This window comes from Phoenix dactylifera, chromosome 18 (assembly GCF_051530095.1).
Source record: "Phoenix dactylifera cultivar Ajwa chromosome 18, Ajwa_hap1_PhDact_Kaust_v1.1, whole genome shotgun sequence".
Taxonomy (NCBI): domain Eukaryota; kingdom Viridiplantae; phylum Streptophyta; class Magnoliopsida; order Arecales; family Arecaceae; genus Phoenix; species Phoenix dactylifera.
Window position 1 is genome coordinate 8,752,484 of NC_143207.1, and position 7,596 is coordinate 8,760,079.

The window sequence follows — 7,596 nt, forward strand, 5'->3', positions numbered from 1 at the left end:
TAGTGCATAGATCACTTTCCTTGATGGACGAGTTTTAAGTCCACAGTGTGACGACACTGGGGTGATTGTGTAAATGCTTGTTAGAGAACAAGGGTACTGAGTGTGACCAAAGCAAAAAATCACTTGGATGTCTATCCACTCGTCAGTGACTTACTTGATGCTGCTGTTGTATGACTAGTACTTATACCTGCGATGTCTCAGCTAATCATGGTGAGATTGCTGTAGTTTGACGAGCACATAAACATTGACCCTAAGAGTCCTTGTGGTGCAGATTGCTACAGTAGTTTTACTATCGGATTAGGGTTGCATCTAGAAGGGATCTATCGATCTTGATAGACTAGGAGTGATCCTATATGATTTATGAGACTACGTTCGAAAAACCTTGCTAGGACAGTTCTAGAAAAAGAGTTTTCTAATCTCGAACTTGAGTCAAATAAATCTGACATAAGATAGACAATGGGTTTGACAAGTTATCCATAACTTCCGTCATGTCGGAATCCATGATAGAGGTACTGTATCATACGCTAACTGCACCTAGAGGTTCATCCCTTCCATTCTGCTAGATTGTCACTATATGCTGCTAGGTGTCACTAGTGGATTGTGAGACTCGAAGGCATTCACTTGGTGATCAGTGAACCCTAAGAGTAGAGTTGAAATCGTTTCAACCCATTGAAAGGAGTTTCGATGATATTCTGATAGAGATCATAATATATCTCATTACCAGTCAGAATAGAACCTACGGGGTCACACACATTAGAGATTTTGATCGTTCTGAAGGTTGGATTACGATTTGGAATCGAAATTAAAATTGATTGTCAATTTGATTGACAATTGGTTTAACCTGCTAAGAGTTAGTAAGTTAAAGAAGAAGGAATTGTAATTGGATTGCAATTTAATTGAACCCAATTAAAATAGGCTTAACCTTATTGGATAAGGATGGAAAGGCCTAATTAATTAGAACTCCTTATTAGATATGGAACTAGATATTAGAACCCGCCCATGCCGTAGAAAATTTTTAAAAAATTCAGATGCAGCGGAAGAGGCATGTGCGGGATCAACCGTTCATCGCATGAACGTTGTTCAAAAACCGTTCGTAGTTAGATAAGGATTAAAAACTTTTGAAAATATTAGGAAGATCAGATCTTCACCTTGTGCGGGTAGATGATCACCGCAAACTGATAATCGTGGTTTTGGAAGAAGGTTTGCTTGAAGCCGTTCAAGTGTTCGGCCTCTACGGGTATCCACACGAAGCAAAAACCGATCCAAATGCTTTAATCTCCCCGGGGTGCTAGCTCCCTTGCAGAGATTGGTTTTGATGGCTGATCTCCTTCCTTTTGATCAACCCTTGATTGTGCTTGGGAGGAGGAAGAAGAAGGATGAAACTTGAAGAAGAATCAAAGCACCTTGCAGCCTTTTTCTTTCCCTTACATTGGATGATGCAAAAGAGGAGGGAGGAGGCCGCCAAGCTTCCTTTCTTTTTCACCTTGCTTGCGGCTGAAAAGAATAGGAGGAAGAGGGCTCACGGCACAAGGAAGAGGAGAGGAAGAAGTTAGTCTAGGGTTTGGCCTTTGACTCCTTATAAAGGCATATAGAGCTCCTACTTATTAGGAGCTTCATAATTTTCCTTTTTGGAGCCAAGAGGAGGGGCGCACGCCCCCCTTCCTTTTTCTTTGATTTCGGCCAAGCCCTCCCTCCTAACCCTTCATCACACACGCCCCTACTTGATCTAATCAAGTGGGGCATGGGGCCTAACCCTAGGTGGCTTAATCCTCTTCCAAAGAGGATTGGGTGCACTTCAAATCCTAATCCAATTAGGAATTGATTGAACCATGACTCTATTGAACCCTTCAATCCTAATCAAATTAGGAGTCATCATAATTCATTGGATTAATAATTAATTTGGACTTAAGAAGTTCTAATCCAATTAGGACTTATTTAATTTTAGTCCTAATCCTATTAGGACTCTAATTTGAATCCGAAGTCCTAATCCAATTAGGACTTATAGGAATCCTATTCTAAGTAGGAATCCAAATTGAATTCAAAATTCTAATCTAATTAGGATTGTAGGAATCCTACTCCAAGTAGAAATCCCAATCCTACTCCAAGTAGGATTTCCAGTCCTAATCCAATTAGGACTTCAGGAATCCTACTCCAAGTAGGATTCGTGTTTAAGTCTAATTAATCAACTCTCCTTGTTTCTTCTTCAACTGATTATTAATCGAATTGATTACTCGTGATTCATAATCACAATTCAACCATCGGATCGGTCAATACTTCTAGTGTGTGTGACCCCATAGGTTCTATTCTGACTGGTAGTGAGATACATTGCAATCTCTATCACAATATCATTGAAAACTCCTTTCAATGGGTTGGAACAGTTCCAACTCAACTCATCAGGATTTATCGATCATCGGGATATTCTCTATGAGTCTCACCATCCACCAGTGACACCTGGCAGCATGTAGTGGCTACCCAGTAGAATGGAATGATGAACCTCTAGGTGCAGTTGTCGTGTGATATATTCCTACTATCGTGGATCCCTACAGGACGGAGGTCATGGACAACTCGTCAAACTCCATTGTCTGTCATATGTCAAGATTTATTCGACTTAAGCTCGAGAGTGGAAAACTCTTTCTCCATTATACAATCTGCCCCGGCCGAGGTCTTACGAACTCAGTCTTATAAATCACATAGGATCTCTCCTTATCTATCAAGGTCGATAGATTCCTTATAGGTGCATACCCTACTCCTACAGTGAACCTACTGCAGCCAATCTATACTGCATGTACCTATATAGCTAGAGACCATGTATATGTACAATCAAACTACAATAACCTCACTGTGAGTAGGCGAAGCATCGCATGTCAAAGAACCAGTTACACTACTGCAACATCAAGCAAGTCACTGACGAGTGGATAGACATCCAAGTGACTTCTTGTCTTGGTCACGCTCAGTACCCTTGTTCTTAACAAGCACCTGCACTATTACTTCAGTGTCGCCACACTGTGGACTCGAGTCTCGTCCATCCATAAGAAAAGCAATGTGTGCACTGATCGGATCGATCACCGTCCTCGTGATGATCCATTGATCAGGAGCATTCAGAAATTAATCACCAATGATGCATGGCTTAAATTCTTAACTTTTAAGAATATGCATCATCATCTTATTAATTCTTGGACGATTCATAGACACATAAACAATATGAATGAAAAAGATGTGTTGCCCAGATAGACAACCCAAGAGGGGGGGTGAATTGGGTTTTAAAATAATTTAGATATTTAAAACGTTGTGGATGACTAATTAAAACTATTGCAAGTTGTTTAATTAAATGCTATGTGCTGTGAGTGATAAGAGAGGAAGAAGAAGAGAGACAATCAAACACAAACACCAAGTTTTATAGTGGTTCGGAGCTAACCCTTGCTCCTACGTCCACTCCCCAAGTCTCACTTGGGAATTCACTATAACCCCCTTGGATTACAGCCGATTGTTTTCCAAGCTCACAACCAAACTTGTTGTTTTACGAGCTCACAACGAACTCGGTCGGTTTTCCCAGGCTCACCGACTAGAACCACCCCGATTGTTTTCCCGAGATCACAATCAAACCCTTACACATGTTGGTTTTAATAACTAGGCTCACCAACTAACCTCTATACCCTTGATTCAATCCCCCGATTGAATCAAGCAAATACAAGTTGTAAATAAAATAGACAAACAGAAAACTAAGCTTCTCAAAAGCAGATGGAAAACAATATAATCTGAAAAGAAGTTTAGAAGCCCTCAAACGCTTTTAAGTTGGAGAAGAGGAATGGCTTCTTAAACTTCGGTCTCCTCTTGAATGTGTAGTCGATTTGAATGCAGGAGGAGCTTCTTTAATTGCTGGGAAGATGTAGGTGGATGCAGTAAATGCAGATCTTTCCTTTTTCTCGTTGAAGAACAAGTTGCAGAGTTGAATGCTTGAATACTTGGAGTGGAATGGTTGTTGTCTCCCTTGCTACAGTCCTCTGTGGCTATTTAAACCAACCCCCACGGAAACTAGCCGTTAGAGAGCTTTTTCTGCCCGTTCTGCACACTCTGTACAGTCTGACAATGTGTCCGTTGGTGGGTTGGAGTCGACTCGCGCGATCAGGAGTCGACTCGTCTGTAGCGGGAGTCGACTCATACTTTTCCGGAGTCGACTCTGCAACTGTTCCAGATTTGAATTAAAGTTGCCTTCGCGACTGGGAGTCGACTCGTCTTGACCCAGAGTCGACTCGCCAACTTCTGGAGCTGACTTGGCTTTCTCGGAGTCGGCTCATCCCATGAAGTCCGTGGACGTATTTTTGAATTTGGTCTACTCGAGTCGACTCGACTGTCCTGGGAGTCGACTCGGCGCTCAGAGCCCGAACTCCCTATCTTCTGTCTTTTGGCTCGTCCAGTCTTGGAGTCGACTCGAGCTTCCTCGGAGTCGACTCGGCTCTCAGTTTTCGAAACTTGGTCTTCTGCCCTTTTGATGTGAAGCTGCCTTGGAGTCGACTCTAGCTGTCTGGGAGTCGACTCGAATCTCAGAGGCAGTAACTTGGTCTTCTATCTTCTTTGTGGTCGCGGAGTCTCGGAGTCGACTCGCGTAATGCGGGAGTCGACTCGAATCTCAGAGTCCAGAATCTGCCCTCTGACTTTTTCTTTGTGTACTGCTGAGAGTCGACTCTTGCTGTCTTTGGAGTCGACCTGCCAACCATCGGAGTCGACTCGCGTTCCACTGGAGTCGACTCGAATCTCAGACCCGAAAACTGCTCTCTGACTTTTTCTTTGTATTCCTCTTGGAGTCGACTCTTACTACCCTGGAGTCGACTCGGTGAACATCGGAGTCGACTCGCACACTTCGGGAGTCGACTCGTTGACAGGTTCTGAGTTGAAGCTTTCTGTTCGTCTGTCTGTTCTCAGTCGGAGTCGACTCGTACTGATCCGGAGTCGACTCGAGCTCGTGCCAGTGAACTTGATACGCTTGGAGTCGACTCGTGATACTCTGGAGTCGACTCGAGTCTCAGACTTTGGTTCAAGCTGACTTCTTAACTTATCCAAAAATTATGAACCAAGTCTTGAGACACTTAGACAAGATTTTCACTGAAACACTTAATTGAATTCATTAGTAAACAAGAAATATACTCAAATGCTTTGAGCTCATCAAAATCAAATAGGGTTTTAATCAATCACTCCACAATCTCTCCCTTTTTGATGATGACAAAACATTGAGTATATGTAAAGTGAATTGCACAATAAACAATCAAATAAAATCCATAAATGAATTCAAATGTCTGGTAATTCAATTTATCCAAGCTTGAAAGGAGTGAAACAATAAATTTCGGAGTTAAAGCTCCCCCTTTCATTTGGAATTATATAAGCCTTCATATCATGCATTCAATTGTTTGGCTTATATATAATTAATGATTTAGCTTTCTTAAAATTTTAGATTCTCCCCCTCAACATATGCATTCTACTTTGTTTTGATTCTTTGAATTTCCTTTTAATGCTTTGAAGTTTTTGAACTGAAATTTTGGTTTTTAGAGGGAAAATCTGTCAATTTGTTCTTGAGTAGGATTCAGCTAATCTCCGAATATCCCTTGAATAGATTCTGGAGATTACTCCATTAGGAGCCCCAAAAGAGAGATAATGAGCCTCGAGGTACCGAATCCACTTAGAACAAATTTGTGTGTTTTAAGAGTTTATCTTTTTATTGATTTCCATTGATTCCTTTTACATATTTTATACATATTTTTCCTTTTACATATTTTATACATATTTCTCCCCCTTTTACATATTTTATACATATTTCTCCCCCTTTTTGTCATCATATCAAAAAGGAGGTAAACAGAACACACAATCAAACATAGATCAAAAGGCACATTATTGAAGAAAAATGCGGCTACTCATTGTATTAATTTGTATGTAAGTACATTTCAGAATACAATAAGTAACGTAAAGCAATACATGTCAAAGCAAAATACAAAAAGTAGCTACGGTCTCCTCGAGGATGTAGGTCCTCCTCTCGAGGATGTATCTCCTCCTCTCGAGGATGTGACTCCTCCTCTCGAGGATGTGGCTCCTCCTCTCGAGGATGTATCTCCTCGAGGCATGCGCTCCACGAGTGATTGGACCGCATTGGTCACGTTCTCTAGCTGGCGAATGATGGCCTGGATGGCCCTGCTCTGTGTCGTATCCAGCTCGAGTACTGACTTCTGCAGTCCGTCCAGCTTGTCGATGAGCACATTCGACAAGCGCTCGGCCCCTGCGGTGGTGGTGGACATGTCACGGCCGATGTCATCCCGCATCCGTCGAGTGGTGCTCGTGACCTCACTCATGCTGTGGAACTGGGCCTGTATCAAGGTCCTCATGTTGTATATCTCTTGCCGCACCTCAGCCGTCATGTCTGTCACGGCTGTCAGGGAAGGGACCAATGCGGAAGATGTGGGCGCAGGAGAGGGAGTAGGCACCGAACCTCGGAGCTCCCGAAGCAACTCATCCCTCAGATCTCGGACTATCTCCTGCCGCAGCTCCCGGAGCTGCTCAGAATCAATGCGGACCTCCATGGATGGTGGAGCCGAGGAGGAAGGTCCAGCGGAGGTGGTAGGAGCAGGAGTGGATGGAAGATCTGGTAAGTCTGGAAAGTCAGAGTCTGGCTCAGGACTGGGGGAAGGTCTGGTGGTCTGTGTGGTGAGGAAAGACTTCCTAACCCAGATCCCCTCTCTCTTCCGAAATCCCATCCTGTGTAGGGTCCCTGCACGCGTGCGATCAGTCCATCGCAATGCGCGAAAGGGTTCCCCCTCAGGAATGGGAATCTCGTACTCCCTAAACAGAAGAGTGAATATCATGCCGTATGGGAGGGTGATACCTATAGATGAGTTTGGGGAAGTTGATTGGAGTGTCCTGAAGAATATAAAACATCAGAGCTAGGTCTCTCTCATTTACAAAATCAAATCTCCCTGTCTTAGGGAAGATGGACCTAGACAATATACTCAAGAGGATCCGCACCTCAATCGGTAGTGAGCTAGCGGATACCTCGTCTAGAGGTGACTAGGGTGGATGCCCTAGAACGGCCGTAAGGGCCTCAACCCTGTCCTCAGGGTGTGTGGGAGCCACCCCTACTTGTGGAAGGTGGAGGATGTGGGCAATGAGATCCTCCGTAACGAACAGAGGGACACCGGCTACTGTGCCCTCGATACCCCCATCTCCCCGATGGACGGTACCGTAAAACTCTCTAACAAGGCCAGGGTAAGTGGGGAGGTCTAATGTAAGGAAAAACTCTAAGCCCTGGACCCTAAGCCTATCACCTATGGTGAACCCTTCCCGGGAGAGATAGTCGAAGTCGACATATCTCCCGGTGGTGACGGCCTTCCCGGCCAATGGCCTCACGGGAACCGCCCTAGGCGGGGAACGAGCCGGAGGTGGTGGCCTCGCGGGATCGTGCCGCGCCTTGGAGCGCCGCTCGGGACCGGCCTCGGGTCGGGACCTCTTCCGGACTACGGTCTTACGCGGCATAATGACCTAGACGGGATAAAAAAAAACTAAAGGACGGAGAAAGGTCGACGGAGAAGGCTTGGGATCGACCGGGGACGACCTAGG